The following is a 21,279-nucleotide window of genomic DNA, read 5'->3' on the forward strand; positions in this document are numbered from 1 at the left end:
TATCATAACATTTTGCCTGAGCTTACACAGTGTACAAGTGAACACAGGCCCAGCTAAGCGTCTAGTAAGAGCTGAGTCACATAAGGCCAAGTGGCGACTCCTGAGGGACCTTGCTTCAGTAGTGACTGACAAAGAACAACTGCATACTGCAAATACTGCTTTAATCCAGCTCTTATGTCCTGTATTTATCTTTTGTCATTCATGTTTTCACTATGTGATACCAAGTGATACATTACAGAAGTCTAATATAGTGTAACACTGATTTTGTTCAAAATTACAATCTCATTAAAACAAGTGGATTAAGTTATTTTGACAGGATCATCTTAATAACCATCTTGACCTTCTTTTGATTGTTTAATGAGCATCATTCAGCATTAAGCATATTATTTACTCTGTCAGACGTATAGCTGCTTATGTAAGAATTAAGAAAACCTATCTAGAATAAGATGTGCCTTCCCTTTTATTTTTAAAACTATCAGCAGAAACAGTAATTTTATTGTAATTTCTGAAATTTTCATGGTTACTCAGACTTATTAGAAAGTAACACAAGCAGATGATAGGTACTATCTTAAAAGATCCAAGATCCAAATTATCCATAATACTCTAATTTACAGATAAAAATCTATAATAGGACCTGTTTAATAATGTATCTAGGTAAAGCTGGAAATTTTAAAAAATTAATGATTATCATATGGAAGAAATATATTTGTCTTTTTCTTTCAGACATATTCTTTTCTGCTTATTGATTGCGTAGTATGCAAAACCAAAACATTCTTCCTTTCCCTTATCAAGTTAATTTAGTCATTATAGTCCAGATGAAAATGAATTCTCAGTATATGTCAGCGATGGCAAAGTCCTATTATTCTTCATCTGAAGGCCAATATGTCATGTATCTTGCAACTGCTTTCAATACTAAATGTAGCTAGATGAATAACCACTGATAGGAGCTTTCAGTCCTGTTCTGCATCCTACATTTAACAGACGAACTTTGGTGATTTTGCTGGATTTATCATACAGAATTCAGAGACAGAATTGCTGGTTAGCATTCAGCAGTAACTGAAGCTTGCAGAGAAAGGCAGCTCTCCATAGGGCTGGCAGATTTACCATTTTCCATCAGTAACTGGGGGGGGGGGGGGGAGGGCGGGGAGGCAGGGGGTGCGGGGAGCAAATTCAGAATTGTGCAAGGGGGGAAAAAAGGAAACAAACTATCAGTCTGCTTGTTTGGAGATGCTTGATTTCTTCTTCCTTCATGTTCAGACAAGTCCTTGCTAGCTTCAGACTTACTTTAAATTCCTTGGAAATTATGTAATAATGGATTTAGTTTCCACAATTGCAGCACAGTCTTAACTAAGCGATCAGCTCAGCAGAACTGTCAAAATGATGGTACAAAATTTGCTGAATTTGTCCCTAAGTGACCTGGACTTCACAGCTTTCTGTAATTATTATTATCAGATTGTGACATGAAGTTCCCACAGTGGCAAATGTTGATAGGCTTACACATGATCTTAAACAGTGTTATAATGGTCTGGGGTTTTCCTAGAGGAAGAATTATCATTGGCTGGGCTTCAGCCTTCCTCTGTCCCTCCCAGCTGCTCAATAAAAGAATGTGGAAGGAGTTGAGATATCTTCTAAAGTTTGTCATGTAGGACACTGGTAAGGTAAGTAGGTTGCTTGGAAGATCTTCTCTTTTCAACTGGCATAATGCCCCAAATGGAAGAAATAATCTGAAAATGCTTAGTAGGACTGTCAGTCCCCCCCTGCTGTGGGTATCTGTGTATAGGCATATGCATGCATGAACACAAAAACCGTCCCGGTGCACCAGCACACTCAAATTAATCATTTACCTCTTTGCTTTTAATGTTGCTGCTTGATTTTCTGTTGATCTTTTGCATGCATTGTTTGTAATTTTTTTATTATTGTTATACCAGAAATACACAGTACTCTGAAAGGAAATTGTAGAAGGGTATATTTCAGAATAAGGGCAAGCAACACTATGTCAGAGGAAGACACTAGTTGTCAACAGCCTATATTTCCTGTTTATAAGAAGGAAAATGGGTATGTTAGAAAAAATGAGACTTTTATTTACTATCTAATGAACAAGGAATAAACTGCTTGTGAAAAGCAATCACAATTTAGTCATTCTGGTCATTACAGACCCTTTAGGTCTTTGAAACCAAGGATGGAGTGACTTTGTATGGTGTGACTCATTTTTCCAGATGATGAGTTCACTTGGCTGCTGGGCTAGAGTGCAGAAATGTCCCATTGCCCATGCTGTAAATGCTTAAGTAGCAATGGATTATGTTTCAGTTTAAGTTGCATCCCTGTTCACATTTGAATCATCTCCTCTTAATAAAAAAAGTGATCACTGAAGTAACCAGCCCTTCTTCTGGAGTAGCCTGGCTATAGTCTGCTCATCGCTCTAAAGCAGAGGAGTTTTGAATGGCATGATACTATGCTTTGCCTTATGAACAAATGTGGAACAGCTAAATCCTGCCAGCTCATTGACAGCAGATATGCTGTAGAAACAGCTCAGGCCATCAATCCCAGCACTGGCCTGATCACAGGGTAGTAAGAGGCGCTGCACTCCGCAGTATTTCACTGCAGAGACAGATGCTGAAGTTTGCACCAAATGACTTCTACTTCTTCAAAACACTTTGATGGCAAGTTCCCTGTCTTCTGCCTCTGTCTATCTCTTTTCAGCTGCTCATAACTATCCCTTCCATACTGCAGGAGGTTCCTCCTGCATATCCACTCCTTCTAGCCCTGATTTTTATCCCACTCCAGTCAGTAAGTGCTAGGTTAGTTTGAGCAGGTTATATAGGGACTTTTAGACAACATGGATCATTTTGACAGAGGATGTAGTAAGCATTGGGAAGAGTAAACTGTGGAAAAGCATATGTGGTCCAGCCATAACCAATGTTGACTTTGGCGTGTGCTGACCCAGAGTTCTGAAAATGGAATTTAACCCATGGCTTTTATAAGCAAGGAAAGGCTTTTCAACCAGCTCCCTAATTATGAATACACTGAATAGCAAAGAAGAGATAAAAGATATGCATAAAGTCAGACAAATTCCAGTTAGAGCAAGGAAACTAGCACCTCACGTACAGTCACGGCATGTGGGTGTATGTGAATGTGTTAAAAAAAAAAAGTGAAAATTTGGTTAGAGGATATTTGCAATTCAAGTATCCTGGCATGGCTACTGCTATGTTGGTGTGACCTGAAAAGGAATGAAACCCATCTCCAAAGCATTGCTTAAATTCTTTATAACAGACGATTTGCAGGAGAATTACAAGCACATTGAAAAATTCAGGACTTGCAGTAAACTGGGTATGCAATCACATTGGGGAAGGCATCGTTAATGTGGTAGAATGCTAGAAAATGACACATCCTCTTCCTGTCCTACCTAGTGATTCGCACGTATGTTTTTAAGAAATAAAACTGATGTCACAATAATAGGAGATGCTCAAAGACTAGAAAGAAAACACCTGGAAAACCAGAAAGTGACCTTGAACTTAAGTTCCACTAATCTTCTCACTGAGCTGTTCAACTTCTACCTTAGCTGCTAATGGGGAAAACTGATAACTCCCAGGCTGGGCTTTTTTTCATGTTTAAAGATATAAAAGGAAAAATACATAGAATACAGTCTTGAAATTAGATTATCAGTTCCTCATAGGGGTTGCATTTTCATGCTTGTGTGAAGTGACCTGACTACTGGATGGTCCAGTGTAATAGCAAGACATTATTAATAATCAGAATCAAAATACCATGCTGGGTATTCATCCTCTTATCTCAAATACCAACAAAATATCATTTGCTCATTTCAGGATTGTTTCATCTAATTGCCAGTTACGCAAATTAAGGCAAAGTGTGGTTATTTTCTTGTGCATAGAAGCCTTTGAAATACCTCCAACTTCCTTATGTCTCATTCTTGGTTGTTGTAATGGAAGAGCAGCACTTTTAGTCCCAAAATTTTCTGTTATAAAACCAACAGCACTTAGAGGTAGACTTTCATACGGATTTAGTATTTGAGAAGTGTGGCGTGAGCATACATAATGGGATTTTCAATGCTAAACCCTTTTCCCATCAGCTTGCTTCAACCAGTGGACACTAAAAATGCACATAGGGACATTTTATAGCCAGTGAAAAGACAGATTTCTGTGGTCTTCCAAATAACTCTTCATTGGACTGTGTCATGAGCTTGGACACCTCATCCAATCTTGTTATGCTCCTACTTTTAAAAAAGGGCTGAACACATTTCAGGACCATCATGTCTCAGCATGCCTGTTTGAAAAGTTTGTAAATGTATTTAGAAATGTGTTACATAAAAGTGAATTTGGAAATAATTTTATATTCATTATCAGGTCTTTTTTTTTCTTTCTTTTTTTTTTTTTCTCAGATCTTTTGCCAGCAGACCTTTTTTACTGAAATATATAAAAGGGGGGGGGGGGGGGGGGGGGGCGGGGAGGTTCACAGCAAGCACTTCAAGTCACCTGCATTCGCACTGACAACCATCCCTGCATGTCCAGGTATCAAAACAGCTCATGGCTTCTGTATGTTCCAGCACATTTTCAGGTGTGAGACACTCAGTAAATTGCTGGTTTGGATGTTTTATCCTTCCATTCCAGCTTTTATTGTTCTTTGATGAATTGCTCACTTAGTGTCTAGAAAAAATAGACATCAATATTAATAACAGCTCCAATGAGCTGTGGCAGACTGAAGGATACAGCAGATTAGCAATCATTGCATGTCATAGACTTATGATGATAATTGGAATACATATTTACGTCTACAAAAAATAATATTGTAAATAATTAGAATAAAGGACAACTTTAAATTATGTATAGACTGCTTTATCCTTAGCAGAGTATTAACAATAAAGTTATAGAGGAAAAAAACAAGCTGTTTTGATTGTTTATGTTGCACAGGTACAAGGTGAAACCTAACTGAAACCTCACTGAGATATTCATGGGGAATATGTATTTTAAATTACAATACATTTGATGTATAATATCATAAGATGTAGATTCAACTCTTATTAAAACAAAGTTCATCCAACTAATGTTTCAAAAAGATCAAGTTAAAGAAAATTCCATGGTTTTATCAGTAAGATTAATTCTTTAATTTGGAAATTAATGCTATCTGTACCCTACCAGAAGGCTTTTAGAGGCAGGCATGCAATACAGTGTTCTTTATATCTAAAGAAGTTAGCCCCATTGATGTGTTAAATACATTTTTATTTCTGCTGCTGATATCAACTCAGAATTTGTCTTTTTGCCAACTTCCACTTATTCAGTACAGAAAAGATATTAAATGACTGAAAACTCTGTTCACATGGTTGCATAGTCACTTTCCAGTCAAATTAAATGAAAATGTAAAGCTTGTGTTAGCTGTCTCTTCTGCAACACAGTAATTGGTCTAACCTCCCAAATGAAATTAAATTTAACTTTCTTTTGATGACTCAAGTCTGAAAGGAAGTAAGTATACCCATATTTAAAGCTCCTATTTACCTTTCCCTTTGTCTTCTTAACAGAGATAATCTGGAGCTTTGTCCTAGCAATATAGATGCTAATTTTACTATCTGGGAAAATCACAGCCTGTGACTCCATCAGACCACATAGAAAACTCCACTCCTACTTTCCCATTGTTGGCATCTAAGATAAATTTTTGTGAGTAATTTTCTTTTTTCTCTCTTTCTGTCTGATTTATATACAATTCAGATTAGCAATGTTTTTCCTTCTTAGCACCGAGTAGAAAAAAATATATGAAGGTTGAAATGACAGTAGGAATCCAGAAAAGTTGCTTTATCTCTACACAGTAACTATATATAAGTGACCCCTAGTAAATATGCTAAAAGTTTTTATCAAGAAATCTGTAACCTGGAGTTTACAAACCCAGAAGTACGCCCTTAGAATTTACTCCCGGATTATATCTTCTTCTGAAACAGTTTAATACTAGTGAGATGTAGTCTCATGTCAGCAATGCCCCTGCTGGCACACAACACTGACGTTGCACTTTCCCTTCTGGCCAAAGTTAAGCTTGGTCATAATTTATAGACACCTATTGCTCATTTTACCCCAAGCTCCACCTCCTCTTTTCATTCCAGAGCCACCAGGACAAAGTGCTAATGTAATTCATTTCTAACCCAGTTTGGTCAAAACGATCCAAGTTATGTGGCAGTTAATCTGTTGAAATTGATGTCTGTCTGACTGAACTAGGTTAAGGAGCAATTACACAAGCAGTTGAGGCAATGGATCTGGGCTGCAGTTCTTTAACTGGCTGACTGCTGGCTGCTGCACTTCTGATACATCCCACCCCACCCCTGTTCTTCCATTGTCCCTTCCCCGGGCTCCTCCTGCCCTGACAGAACTTTTTGAAACTCCTAAATCTGCAGAAAACAGCTCAGTGCAGGACCAGCCAAAGACCAGAGCTGGTAAAAGGAAGGTGACAAGAAAAAGCAACCAAGAAGGAATGCGAGGGAGAGGAGGTGAGGTTTAAGGAGGAAGCCAGGTTCTAGGAGCAGCAGAGTTTGCTAGGGACAGGGACCTCCTCAGCCCATCTGGAGGCATCCAGTACAGCAGAGGTGACTGACTGTAGAGCACCTGTCCCTGCATTCCTTAATCTTGTTCCTGCCACATTAAGGGTTATCTTTGCTATAGTTTCAAGTACGCCAGAACTGGACTTCAAGTGAGTAAGAAACAGGGCATACTTGGAGAAAGACACGATGAGGTAGTAGACTGTGCCAAAGAGGGATTTACATGCATCCAGGGCCTTTAAACCCATTTTACCAGAGATTTCAGCATGGAGTTCTAGAACAAAAGGAAGAACCTCCTGCCTGAGATATTTTTAGCTTTGAACTCCGTCCCAAAGTTAGGGCAGGAGCAGATGTTTTCTCTTTTCCCCAGCTGGAGGTTTCTGTCCCAGCCCACCTACGACTAACTCAGTTTGTGGGGGAGCTCCCTGCCTCGCCCCAAGGAAATTCAGCCCTGTTCATGCCAACAATCTGCATTATTTGAGCTGATCTCCTTTGATGTGCCTAAAGCGAATTAATGTGTGCATGTGACAACAGCCTGAAGATGAGCAGCTGCTGTGAACCAGAACTGGCACTCCTGGACCCAGCAGAAAGCATCTGTCCTTGATTGCAGGTCCCTGAACCAACCCCCTTATCATGAAACACAGTAGGAGGAATGTATTACCCCTCTCTTACTCTATAGCATAATGATTAAAACCCTCACCTCAGACTGGGGGGAGACAGAGTTCTAATACTTTTTCTGCACAGGGGAATGTACATGCACATGCTTTGGATGTCCAGTTTTCAGATTAATGAACATTTCAGAGCAGGATACTTTGTCCTTCCTTCTCCAGCGAAACCTAAAGCAAGAAATGGAAATCCTTACCATCTAGTGAAACTCTTGTCATCTAGAGCTTGACATATTCACTCAGGATGGAAAAGATCAAGAGCCCAGGCCCTCTCCACCTCTCCAATGAGCACCCACTGTTTAACTGAAACACAAATCTTTTCCTACTGACTATCCCAGAACATGCATGTGGCTGCTTGACACAGCTCTCTGTCAGAGTGAATACCTCATCATCTGCTTGCTGAGATAAGTACTCAAGCAGAGGAGAAAATTAACTGGAGGATAGTGCTGTAACTACTGTAAAGTAAACCACTGCTGTAAAGTGAAAGGGGTATTATACCGTCTGGTCTCACTTTAAATGAAGAGCAGAAATTAAGATTTGATCTGAGTCTGCTGACTGGATTAGATCCTGCCAGCCAGCCAGGCAGAATGATGTCTAATTTATATACCTCAAATATGTTTGAAACCTAAGCTAAAGATGCTCACGTGATGATCTTTTGGCAACTGCAGAATATGAACAGTTGCAAACACTTAGACATGGAAGAAATTTGAGTGATAGAAACTTCAGTACTTATAATAATCAACCTCTGCAGAGTTAAGTGACAGGCAAGTAGGCACTTTGAGGCTATGTACTTTAGACTTAGCAAACTCAAACGGCACTCAGATAACTGATTGTATTTTGTATATCAAGGATAAAATCCCCAAAGTAGCCTCTGGCCTAAAGCAATATTTCAGCATTTTAGATGACAGTGATTGCATGACAGCCACCCTCTCATGCAGGGTTCCAGGGAAGGGAGGGCAAGGGCAGCGCTGGGAGGCCTCACTGGTGCAATCCATCCCACAGAAGCACGGGCTGCACAGCTCCTGTCTGCCTTGGTCCTTTCCCCCTTCACAGCCAGCACTTGGAGTTGCAGTGACCAACACTAATCTCACCCTTCAGAGCTGGGCTTGTGCGTGAGCAGCTTGTTTACTAACCCTCCAGTCCTGGCTGACTTTCTGCTGCCAGGAGTTTGGGGTCTGTTTTCCACCATCATTCATTAAGTTATCAAGCAGTGTGCCAAGTTTCCATCAGCCCAGCAAAAACCTCCTCAATTCCAAGCCGTTTTCCCCATGCCAGCACTCTACACTGTAGATCCTCTGAGCTGTCTTGGCCAGAGAAATCTGTTTATGCAGTTACATTTTCCTAAGGAGCTGACAGGAGAGCATGCACTTAATTAAGGCAGAAGATTACAGTGGCCACTGGGGCTAGTGCTTTCTAAAATCAAAACAATGATGTGGGACAGGGGGGGAATGTTCAAACTTAAAAGCACAGCCACAGAAAAGATAAGCTGTAAACATATACATCATTTTGGTCAGAGATGTCCAAGGCTTCTGGTCCTATAAATCCAAATCCTAATCCTAACACTGTGTTCCTGAAATTAGTTTGCTTTTCATAAGAATCTGAACCAAACCTCTTCAGGTCTTACTCAGAGATGAAACAGGAATTGGTGGCAATAAATGCAGCAAATAAAAATCTTGCCTGGCTGAAGGCTGGAGACTTATTTTGGCAAACTTCAATCCTTCTCAGCATATTCTGTGAGTATGCAGACATCCAACTCCCAGTACAATTGAGTCCTTAATTCCTGTTCGCTGAAGTAAACAGAGGTGAAATCATCAATTCAGCTGTGTTCTCAGCTTGCCTCGGTCTACATATTGCAAGGATGCGACCATAATGACCAACTGCATTACTAATACCTGGTTGTTTCATTCATGAAGGAAAAGCTGCTCAGCGGCTGTTCAGTGGGACAAGGTAGCTGTTCTAAATGAAGCAGAATTTTTTGATTGTGATTACTACACTGAGGAGATCTAGAAATCTTCATCCTGTTTTGAATTACATTTTGAATTACACAGCATGCTTAAAGACACATCCATGGTTTTGCAAAGGAAGCTATAGACCCTTCATCAAATAGGAAGAGCTAATATTTGAAATGGTCTCAGCAACAGAGTAATGAGAAATGATCAATTTTTTTAAAACCTTCCAAAAGGGATTTAAAGAATTTCAGACTAAGAAAGCTTATGTTCATATTAGGAAAACTGGTAGAAACTTGTAATAAAAGTATCCCACTACCAACATCAATCAAAAAGTGATAAACATTTTATAATAGGGAAGAGTCGACACTACTTTTGCACAAGGAAGTCATACCTCACAAATTTACCAGAGGTTTTGAAAGGTGCTCAAGAACAGGCAGATGTGGGAAATCCAGGTTATGTAGTGAATGTAGATTTTCAAACAATTTTACATTGTTCGTAGCATAGAAGAACCCTTCAAAACTTCAGATCTGAACGAAGTATAGAAACAAAGAGTAGAAATAACCAGCTGATTTTACAGGAAAAGAAGATCATCAGGATCTGTGCTGAGTCTTATGATGTTCAATATAATAATAAATCATCTACAAAAGGGAGAAGATTGTAAGGCAATGACATTTGCTGGTAATTCCAGGCTTTAAAAATGAATATTCATGTTACTTACTGGCTGGGTAATGAACTGTCAGGGGAAATGTAATGTTTACAAATGCAGGATCATAAACAAGACCACTCCTAACTAGATCTCTACAGTAGTGGGCTGTAAACTAAATATTACTACTATAGAGAGATCCCGGAGTTAGTGAATAAGTCTGTAAAAATCTGCTCAACGCTTAGTTCTGGTTACAAAGCTAACTAGTGAAAGTCTTAGAATAGAGATCAAAAGCAAAAACGTTATTATGTTTATTTATATTATGTTATTATAAACCTATCATAGGTCATATTTTATTTTTATTATTTGTTCTGATGACATTCATGTCGAAACAATACAGTGGCATAAGAACAGGTCCAGAGGCAACAATTACAATCAAAAGTACAGATTTCCTTCTGTATCAGCAGAGGTTAAGCAGACTAGAACTTGTAAGTTTGGAAGACAGAAGACTCAAAGGATTATGCTAGAGGTCACTGGTGATAATCATAAGTAGAAGATGAACAGGATGTAATTATTCAGAAGTTTATAGACAAAACTAAGGGGCATCAAATGAAATTATCAGACACTAGTTTGGAAGCAAAAAAAGAAAGAAGCTTGCATTCAGTATGTGTAACTAATTAAGCCATAGAATTCATTATGAAGAATGGTATAGAACCCAAAATCTGAAATGGTTAAAAAGCAACAGAAAATTTTATAGGAAAACAATGCTTCCATAACCTTAAAGTACAAAGATACCACTGGCAGTTCAGAAAATCTATGAACTGCAGAAGGCTGGAAGAAAACGCAGAAGAAGTATCACAGCATGATGCCTTTCCCGAGGCATCCATCGCCCTTCCTGGGGAGAGACAAGGTGCTTCACTCTGATCCACTACTGGTTGTTCTAACATTATGTGCTACATTGTATCATGCCAAATCTCTGAGCTTCTGTGGGAATCCCATAAAAAAATTACTTCCTCCTGACAATAAAACCAAACTTTGAAATCACAAGAAATGCCTCAAGTCTGAACATTTTTTCTTGAGCTTCTAATTCAGGCCACATTCAGATACATTTCTTTCCATTGAAGGCAGCTGGAAAATTTCTAGCAATTCCTATGCAGACATTATAATTCTCCCTTTAGTATTTCTGTAACACATATGTCCACAATTAAATAATACTCAACATTTTGAAGATGTGAAGCATCGAATAACTACAGATAATGTAACAATAATTAAAACTGTAGCTATGCCATACAAAAGAGAGGGTGGGAATTGCTTTTAATTGCATACATATACTAATAGTTTCACAAGAGACTGACCTCTGAACTGCGTGGTCAAAGATGGGTTGTCTTTGATACCAGCATAAGAAGATAAGCTGAGCTATAGGAAATACTAGCTGTAATAAGGTCTTTTAAACCTTTTAAACACTGTTCTTAGAATCTGATGCTCGTCAGATTTCTTGGGCTGGAGGAGCCAGATGGTACTGCTGAAAGGCCAGACATGCCTGGGAAGGCTCTCCTTCGAGCCCATTACAAGGCAGAGGCAAAATTCTCACCGATTGCTGTGGGACCAAACATTGTAACTCATTAGGAAGGGATGGGCTTTTTGACAATTGATTTAAAGATAGGGAACTGGAATATGCAGGTGTTTATACTTCAGTGCTAGTTCTGAGTAACTATTATCATAACATTTTACTACACTGCTTTCTTATTACTAAGTGTGGGCAGAACTACAGTGTGCCTCAAATGGTACAACGTTTTCCCACAAAAAATTAGCATTACTCTTTTTCTTATCTGGGAGCTTTGCCACTTGAGCTGATTACTCCCCTGAGCACATTCAGTACACTGCTCTTATTAACCAAGGAATAACATTTAAGCTAGGTGATTTACTAGAATTATTGCTTCAGTCATACCACCACATTAATCAGATCTGTGAAGAGGGCCCCCCCGTATGGAAGCATTCTCACAAAGTCTGTATAGGTGAGGAGACTACAGTACTTCAATGTCAGGGTTTTGTTACAGGAGTCAGACTTGAAGAGATTACACTAACTTTTATTTTACTTCTTACATAATCAAGACTTAATAGCTAAGAATAATCACACTAAATAAAACCTCCTTTCCTATCATTTGAGTGACAACTCCTTACTCTCTAGGGCAGACTAATACCTTTTGTGCTGACCGCTGTGGAAAGAAACCTCAACCCAGTCTTGTATCCAAGCCCTATGACTGAGTGCCCATTGTGGCTGAACTTTTTGTAGTACTGCACAAGCCCACCACCACTATGCAAGACTTCTTTGTGAGCCCTGGCATCTCGTGCCCCAAATCAGTAAAGCATCACACACAGCAACATCTGAATCAGCTGAAATTGGTAAGGGTAGCTGGTGTCCATTCACCAAGGTACTGTTGTAAGGATTTCATGGGTAACGGTGAAGGATCCGATCCTTTGAGTTCACAAAAGAAACTTTGTAAGGGTTTTGGAAAATATTTGCTATCTTGTAAAGTCATCGATGTCCCATTAAAAAAAAAAAAAAGATGACTGGCTGAAAATAATATTCCTTGACTTCCTTCATATTCTCATGATAAAGAAACTTTATTAACAGTATACTATACTGATCAGTGGGTTTAGATTCAATAGACTTTGCTTAGGTCTTTCACATAAGAAAGAGAATCATCCTATGCAAAATTGTAAAGGCCATGAGAATTGGATGGGAGCTGCTAATATACTGAATAGTGAATGTAGCCACTACCTTATAACCTCACAATATTTCTCTACAGAAATACCAATGCTTCAACTGAATGCATCATAAGGAACAAAATGCATTCCAGACTAGGTAGGAAAATACTTTATGACCCCAGAAAAGACAACTAATTCTTCAAAAGTCCTTCTCTGTAAAATCTTATTAAACATAAAGCTATTTACAAAGCACTCGATCACACATATTATACAAAGGCATGGTGATTTAGAGGACACTGAGGAATGCTCAGCTAAGACAATAACTCTCATTCGGCAAAAGTAATGAGGAATTCAGATTAAGATTTTTCAAATATTATTCCTGCAGACAAGCTAAACTGTGAACACTGTGTATTATATAAGCTAGCAGATATCCAAAAGCTGTATGAGTTGCAGAAAGGCAAACAGAGAAAGAGTGGACTTATTAAGGGGCTGACCCACAGCTTTTAGCAGTTCTTACTGCACCTGGTTAAACTGTGGTTCCTGAAAGTCTGCTCTGTGTGTTAAAATGGCTATTTCTGTTCAGTCCAGGTCCCCACTCTTTGTGTTTATAATCTAGTAAGTCCGACCTAGTTTAGCAGAATTACTCCTGTTCTCTCCCAGGGACTGTGACGTAGTGGATTGACCCACCGTGCAGCTGTCATGCTGGAGAGTATCTCCTGGTTTAGGACCAAGAGATACAGAGAAAACAAGCCATAAGGCAGTCAACAGTCTGCACACACATCTTCAACTTACTGTTTGGTCTGCTGGTAGCTATAAACACAAATTCATGAAACTGTTCCAGCCTATCTCTTTGCACACCCTCTCCATTCCTCTCCAGGCTGGGGTCCTGTCTCCAGCCTGTGTCTTTAAAAAAATTCTGCCTTTATCTGGCTTTGTGAACTAGGGCAACTTTCCCAGAGGGTGGTGCTTTCCCAGGCTTGTTTACCTGTCTGGGGAATTTGCATTGAACTGTCTCTCCAGTGAACTGGGAATATAATACATAGTACAGCATTGGAAAGAGAAGTCTTATTTTTTTAGCATTTGCTGTTGTTCTAGCGTCTCAGTATAATTGTTTCTGAAGTTTCTGGGCTTCCAAGGCCTCCCATCTGACACTATTTAGTAAGTTATTACTATTTAATATAGATAGTATATAAACAGTTAAAGGCTGAGGAGAATTGGATCAGAGTTCCTGTCTACACCCACTAGTGTCTGGTCTTTGGTGAGTGATCCAGCCAGTAGACTAAACCCATACAAGTATGAAGACCTAAAGCATAGCAGAAAGCTGAAGCAGGAACAATCTGTTAAAAGGTATCATATTACAGCTAACATACATTTGTAAATCTTGGGGATAAAACATAATAATGTTAATTTTTCCACTGATTCTCTTAGTCAGATCCAGTCTGAACAAGTTCCGTCAAAAATGTAAAATGGATGTCCAAACATCACCACCGCCTGAGAGAGAAATACAGTCTGTATTTCCAGGACTGTCTTATGTATAGCTACATAAATTCATTAGGTGCCTCCCTTCTTAGCTTGAAAACTTCCGAGGCATTTACCTTTAGTCTCCCACATATACTCAGAAGTGGAAAATGGATGCTTATCTCCTACCTACACCTCTCATTTGATAGGTTAGTTAGATTGGTACTTGAACTCAGTTAAAAGTCCCTGGAGAAGACTGAAATGTTAATTGTGGTCAGGGCTACCACTAACCACATCTGATGCTATGGTAGCACTGGGTGCGTAATTGTTTAGTTGCTAGAACATTCACCCAGGAAGTGAGAGAACTGAAAATCAGTTCTTAATTGGCCCAAGGGAGTAAACACGCATCTCCAGCCCACTGATGGCTAGGTATCAAGCAACAGGATAACCCAGACAAGATCACATCCCCTGGGGAAGTTAAGCCAGTAGGCAGGCAGGCATGCCAGGGCTAGAAGAAGGGTAGGTCCATACTGCAGCCCATGTGTCTACACCCTCAGTTTGGAGGGGGAGGGCTTGGCTCCTACCCCCACTTCCAACATGGCTTCTGTTCACTAGGCAGTGACGGTTTAATATAAAACACCTACACATTTCAAGATACAGCTGCATAATACCATTTCTGCCCTGACCACTGTTATAGCATCCGGCACAATCATGTTTCATCTGTTCCTGGTAATGTAGAAGCAAGGAGACAAAATGGCTAAAGGCCTAACTTATCTCCATTGAATTCAGTGACAGAGCCCCAGTTCTAGTGAGACCGGTTAATCACTTAAGTGATTAACCCAGACCCATAACATAAGTTAATGGCAAAAGTGAGATTAGAATAGAGGAACTGCTGGCAGGATTTGCACACAGACAAACCAGTCATGCTTCTGAGACATAACTCCATGTGCGTAAAACTTTGATCAATTAAGATGACACAGAACAACTGGGACCATTACAGTCATATTTCTAAAGTATCTGAAAAAATAATTCCTGAATTTGGTGGAGGCCACAGGCTTGAAAAATGGGCAGGATCTTGTAAAATGACAGAAGTTCAATTAATCCTGAAACACCAATGTCATCAGAATCTCATTTATTTTGTTTTGTCTGTCATCTCTGACTGCAGCCATCTCTCCCTAACAATGTAAGGTCTGTATTACATTTGACCGCTTTATATTTCCCCTCAGACAGGGAGCAGACCAACCATGATTTTTTTTTTTTTTTCACTGTGTCACAGGCACCTTCTGTGTATGTAAATAGCAAAATATTAGCTGGAATCCTCTTACTTGCATTTATACTTATATTTTAAGTTCTATATAAATATGAACAATCCTACACCCATTGTTAACATTGCATTTCACAGGGAGTGTTTTTCAGTCCTGGCTCCAAGCACATAAAGAACTTTTATGGACCTAAAAAATATCAGGGAAGAACAGGGCATGTGAATCCAAAGCTCTGGATTCCAAAACCTGATACAGTAGCATCCTCTATAGAAGTCAGGTGACTGATGTACCTGAGAGGGGACATTCACAAGCTGAGCATCCTTGATCATGGGACAGGGGGAAAGCAGGACTATACTACTCTAGATGAAACTGTTTTGCAAACAGGTATCTTTGAGGGTCCTTGAAAGTCTAGGGAAGCGTAAGTTTAGCTGCAGAGTCATGGCTTCTGTACGGATGCAGGACTCCATGCAACAAGCACGTACCGGCAGTTGAAATGAAGCTGCAGCATCGGTGCTGGCACTGGCCTGTTAACATCTCAGCCATCGGCAATGTGGCTGGGAAGTGGGGAGGCAGGGGTGGGTGCACAAATCCTCATACAGACAGTCTGAATCTTGTTTTTTAGTACAAAATAGAGAAGTCAAAACCCAGGGTGCCTCTTTTCCATACGAGTGACTAACCACCAGACTCTAAAGCCAGGTTTGGATGGCTCACTGACTTGTGAAATTGCGTGGTCTAGCTCCAACAGAAGGGCCAGCGAGCATTTTGTGTGCCTTCTTGCTGCTCCCCTCATCATCCCCTGCCAGTGTGGGGCTGGGGGCCACTCACATTTCCCTGGGAGATGGCAGATATGCCTGTGAATTCTTTCAGGCTGAGAAACAAAATTAATTAAGTGCTTCCTTTGCAACTGCTATAATCCCCAGGCTGTTATGTAGAAAGGTCCTTGTCCAGTCAATAGCTTTCAGGAGAAAAGTGTGAATCCTGCTCCATTACTTAAGAGAATGGTTTTAAGTTTCCACTGCAGGGACAAGGGGAGCAAGTGGCAGATCTCAAAAAGGCAGAAGCACTTTTTGGCAGACATGCATCAAGCAGCTCTGAGTATGTCAGCTCAATATATATACCTGAGTTCTCTACTGACCCTGAGCAGGTCTCTCTGCACAGCCTGCTGGATCTGGGGTTCCATGTGAAGTATCTGTTTCCACAGGCATGTACTGGAAGGACAAGGAATTAACTGAGACTTTTGGATTTCACTCTAAACTTTGAATCCAGAACCTCATTTATAAATAACTACCTACTTTCTTCAACTGAAGTCTGTCCTCTTCTAGTGGATATCAAACATAGTGTTTGAAACACTAGTATTTTAGAGAATCAAGACAGAGATAAGAATATAATCCATGGCAATTAACATGATGAAGTTTGCCACATTTTTACTTTCTGAGAGAAAGAGACGGAGAAGATAAAGCCAGATGACATGCACTGGCAGTGCCATTTTCCATGTAATATCCTCCAACACAGAGGCCAGTTCAAGGAAGTAGGATGTGCCGCAATGATTCAGTGATTTGTAGTTATAGTTATGCTTAGACGTTGTTTGTAAACAGTGTATTTTAAAAGCAGGTAGCCTTAAATAATGCTGAATAAATAGTAGGCTCCTTTTTGAATTAGGAAGCTACAACGAGCAATTTTCCACTCTTCCAGCTGACTCTTCAGAGCCACTAATCCCAACAGAAAAACTGATAGGAGAATCATGTGTTCCAACTGACTATGCACTATTCTCAACAACCCTTCCTCCCATTAAACTCAGGCTGCTGACTGATGATACAGTAAATCCAGATTAGGAATTTTAGTATCTTGTTCTAAAAATATCTCAGCCACACAATAAAACCCCTCTCTAATATACCTCTTCTTTTTTTTTTTTTTTTCTTTTTTTAAATCCTGGGATTCTTTTTGTGCTGTCAGGATTTATGCAGGATCAGGTATTGTCTGTCACTCCACTCCAACTTTGTACCAGATGAGCTGCCAGAAAACCAGCATAGAAGCAGAAAATCAACGTAATTTTTTTGTTGTATGCTCTGGGTAACTCAGCATAGATGTGATCACTTGCCCATACCTAATCTGTATCCTGTTTGTACTGCTGGGTCACCTGGTAAAGCAGAGACTCTGTAAGAGTTATCATGAAAGCAAAATTTTATTTGCCCAGCAAGGGAAAGGAAAGGAAATACAACAGAGTGTAAAAACAGAAATTAATTATGGAATCTACAGGAGCTTAGAGATGCTAGAGACATCTTTATTAATATGTGTACTCAACGAGATTGCACTTAATATACATCTGGTGCACACACTCATAGCCACTACCTGTAGGCAGAGAAGGTCCAAAGAGTCAGCCTTGCCATGTGTCAATGTCATGACTGCCTGACACAGCATGTATGACATAGGACTGACCACATGCTGGCTCTGAGGATCTTCTCAGAACAGGAGCCCAGGCCTTTGACGCCCCCTCCCCCACCCCCCACACACCACCCCCTCCACCCCCCCCCCCACCACCACCCCCACCACCCCCCGGACTTAGCACTTGGAGAGCACTCTGTGAAATACCTGCATGATTTGCCCTTCACATCTGTGTATACGTGTGGGGAGACAAGCCATTTCACTAATTTCAGCTTGGAAGAACTACATCTTCTTCCTCCCTTAAAAAAAGGGGGGATAAATTGAGTGGAAAAAACCAAAAACACATTTTCATAGTTAGAAACCTTTTCATATTGACTGTGCACTAGAAGAATGAATGTATTTTTCTTTATTCTTTGTAGCTGGCTTTTTAAAAATGCTTTGGAGTCTTTGTTCAGAAAATCCCTTTATTTTCTCATCAGGCTTCTCACAGTGGTAGGACAGTACCTAATCTCCTTCATCTTTTTCCTCCCCGGGAGGAAAACACATCCTAGGACCTTTCTTGCGATTAGGGAAGCTGGCGCATTACTCCAGTGCTTTGGTGCAGTTTCTAATGTGTACAACTTGGAAAATGCCTTAGGCTGGCACACTACTGGCTATGTTCCCTTCTAGATGGAGCAAATCAAAGTGAGACAAACTTCAATGCCCTGCTTCTGTGGCTTCTGATCACTTCTGTATTCACAGAAAAAAATAAATCCGTCAAAAGTTGCTTGTGGGTAAACTGAGCAGAGAATATATATTGAAAGGCATTAGTGAAGCCAGTAAAAGTAACCCACTCAAAGAAAATAGTTAGATTTTTTTTTCCAGTGTGCTGCATTCATTTGAGGTTAGTGGTTAAATACAGAAGATTTATATCAGAATTTCCACTTAATGAAAGTATTTGTGTGCATGATCTCTGTTTAGTTACTGTTAGTAGGGATTTTGCAAAATGTAATTTTCAAAAAAGCAGTAGGCTCTTACTGACACTATTACCAAAGGTTCATGAAATCAGGGGGTGTTGATTGTGATACAACATAAATGACATTCTTGATTTCTTATGTTTTTCTAGGCTAGAAAATAAATGCATTACTGGAGAAACTGATACATCTTGTGTTCCAAGAGCACAGATTGAGTTTATGACCTGAATATGCTGTACATGCAGCAAACAGTAACCATATAATCCCATCACGTGGTACATGTGATAACTTACAGGAAATCTGAAACTGGAGAAATCTTATGGTTCTGCTTAATACATTTTTTATGTAGTCATTAGAGGAGGCCAGAATTAAGCACAGGAGAGAAAGGTGAGGAGTCATCTCTTTTAGCAGAAATCTCTTTTAGATTCATAGGAATTACTCGCAGATACTAATGTCTGAGACATTCATCCTTGCCTGTCAGACGGCACTGCATCCTCCACACTCCTATCAGCACCACAGCGCTTCCCCTCTTGCACTTCCCAGGGGGCCAGGCTGTTAACTTGGGCCCCTGCTCAAGTGTTCCTGTTAAAGCCCTTCATTGCCCATTATGCCCTGAGTCAGGCCCTTTCCTTTGTATCCTTCTTGGGTTCTTGCCTTGTCACAGCTCCAGGCTGTCACCTCTGCTTCCCCTCCTCTCTACAGAAAAAAAGCCAAGAGGCAATTTGTCTGCAATGGCAATCAATTATTTAATAGCAAGTGAAATTATGATTTGATAAAGGTTACAATGTAAATAAATCAAATATATTTTTGGCAGGACACCACACAATATTATGAACAATAAACTAGAATGCTGTAAAGTCAACAGGGCACACACTAAATAACTTAGAAACAAGCAGGTCTTGAAATGCTACTATAAACGTGGAGTAATCATTGAGTAAAGTCCCACGGGGACAATCTTTGACCCTAATTTTAATTTACACTTTAACTAATTATTTAAAGGAGAAAATAACAACAACAACAACACACCAGATATCACCACAGCTTGCTTTTGGCACAAATATGAGAGAAGTGGTGAAAAAAATATGCAATGGCTTGTTTACTGACATTGGGGTTTTTGGCTGCTTAGGTAATGGTATAACTTCTGTCATGATCAAAGGTAAAGTCATGTACTTAATCAGAAAGACTAACAACCATTCTCCCAGGACTGGAGGTGGAGGACCAAGAGGAGGGGACTTCTACTGGATCTCACAGTCCCTGTGAGGGATTAGACCTCCCAAAGTGGTGGTGGTAGTATCAAAAAGGATAATGGAGCTCATTGACGCATAAACAAGGGGATAATGGTTTGAAGTGGCAAGATTTCTCTGTGGTATGCTGCACTTGAATGAGAGCTATCTGACTTGAAGCAGAAATTAATGTACAGCAAATCAGTTGCCTTTGTTATGTATGAGGTCAGATGAACAGTCCCTTCTCATCTTAAAATACAGTAATTTATGCATACAGGGGAAAAAATTACCCTCACTAGAGCTTTATCAATCCCAAGAGGATCAGTGGAGCATATAAGGAATAGCAATTAGGTTTATAGTTATTATTTTAACAAGAAAATTTCAAACAAATCTCCACAATTTGACATATAATTCAAGGTTTTCCAAACTGAAAATTTCAAAATGTCAACGGTTCAAAACTTTGTGTTCCCATGATTTCCCTTTCCCCCTCCCTTTCACCAGTGAATGAATGATGCCCAGGGGTTTCACTGCATTTCTAGTCCTCTTCCTCTTCTCTCCCCCCGACCCCCAGCTTTCTCTCTCTGTTATTCTCAGAAATTCCTCAGGTTTGAAAACATTACAGAGTAGTTCAAGGAAACGGAAGGTCTCCGCTTTGGCAGGCCCCGGCTGTTTTCCCCAAGCACGGCTCTAAGCAGCCCCGTGTCCCACCAGCTGCCAAGACCCACACGGGGTAATGGCAGGCGAGCAGCAGCCCCAGCAACACTCTTGCCCTCCTCTCCGCACCCTCTCTGCTGGTGGCCGGCAGGCACTTAGCTTAGGAGCAACTCCTGCAGCCCACCACCTGCAACTTTTCCCCAAGGAAGAGGGATCTGGAAATTTTATGGGGTGATTCGAAGTGGCCAGAGCAATTTGGAAAATCTGGGCATTTGCATTGCTCTCCTTTTCCCTGTCTTCAATGAAGTGTTACATGGCAAATGTAAATTGTCCTGAATAGAAAAAAAAAAAAATAAAATTAGGAACTTTGCACATGTCTGTAGAGTGAAACCCAGACTGCCTGATGAAAGGACTAACAATTAATTAAAAGATTGTTACAAACCAGGACTTAATCACGTTCTTACGGGTTACAAAAAAATCAGTGTTGTCTTTAGACAGTTTGCTGATATTCAGTATGGAAAGTTTTCCTTAGAGTTGTTCCAGGAAAGGGGGGGGAGGGGGCAGGGGTACAAAGCCTACCATTAGATACATTTAGGAGTAGTTTTATCAACAACTGTATTATGAATCTGTGTAAGAAAAATCACTCCAGTCCTTTCAAATTGCTATGTACTTCATAAAAGACCAAGCATTTAAAGTGAGAGAAGTATGATAGAAAGAGTTTTCTTAACTAGTATAATCTGGCATTGAAGAATTTGGAAAGTGTTTTATATGGATTTTTGTGGTTTTTAGCTGGGTGGCCAAAGTATACTACATTAATTTTAAGTCTGCACTTACAGACTGCAGCAGAGT

The sequence above is a fragment of the Falco peregrinus genome, chromosome 6, assembly GCF_023634155.1.
Source record: "Falco peregrinus isolate bFalPer1 chromosome 6, bFalPer1.pri, whole genome shotgun sequence".
Lineage (NCBI taxonomy): Eukaryota > Metazoa > Chordata > Aves > Falconiformes > Falconidae > Falco > Falco peregrinus.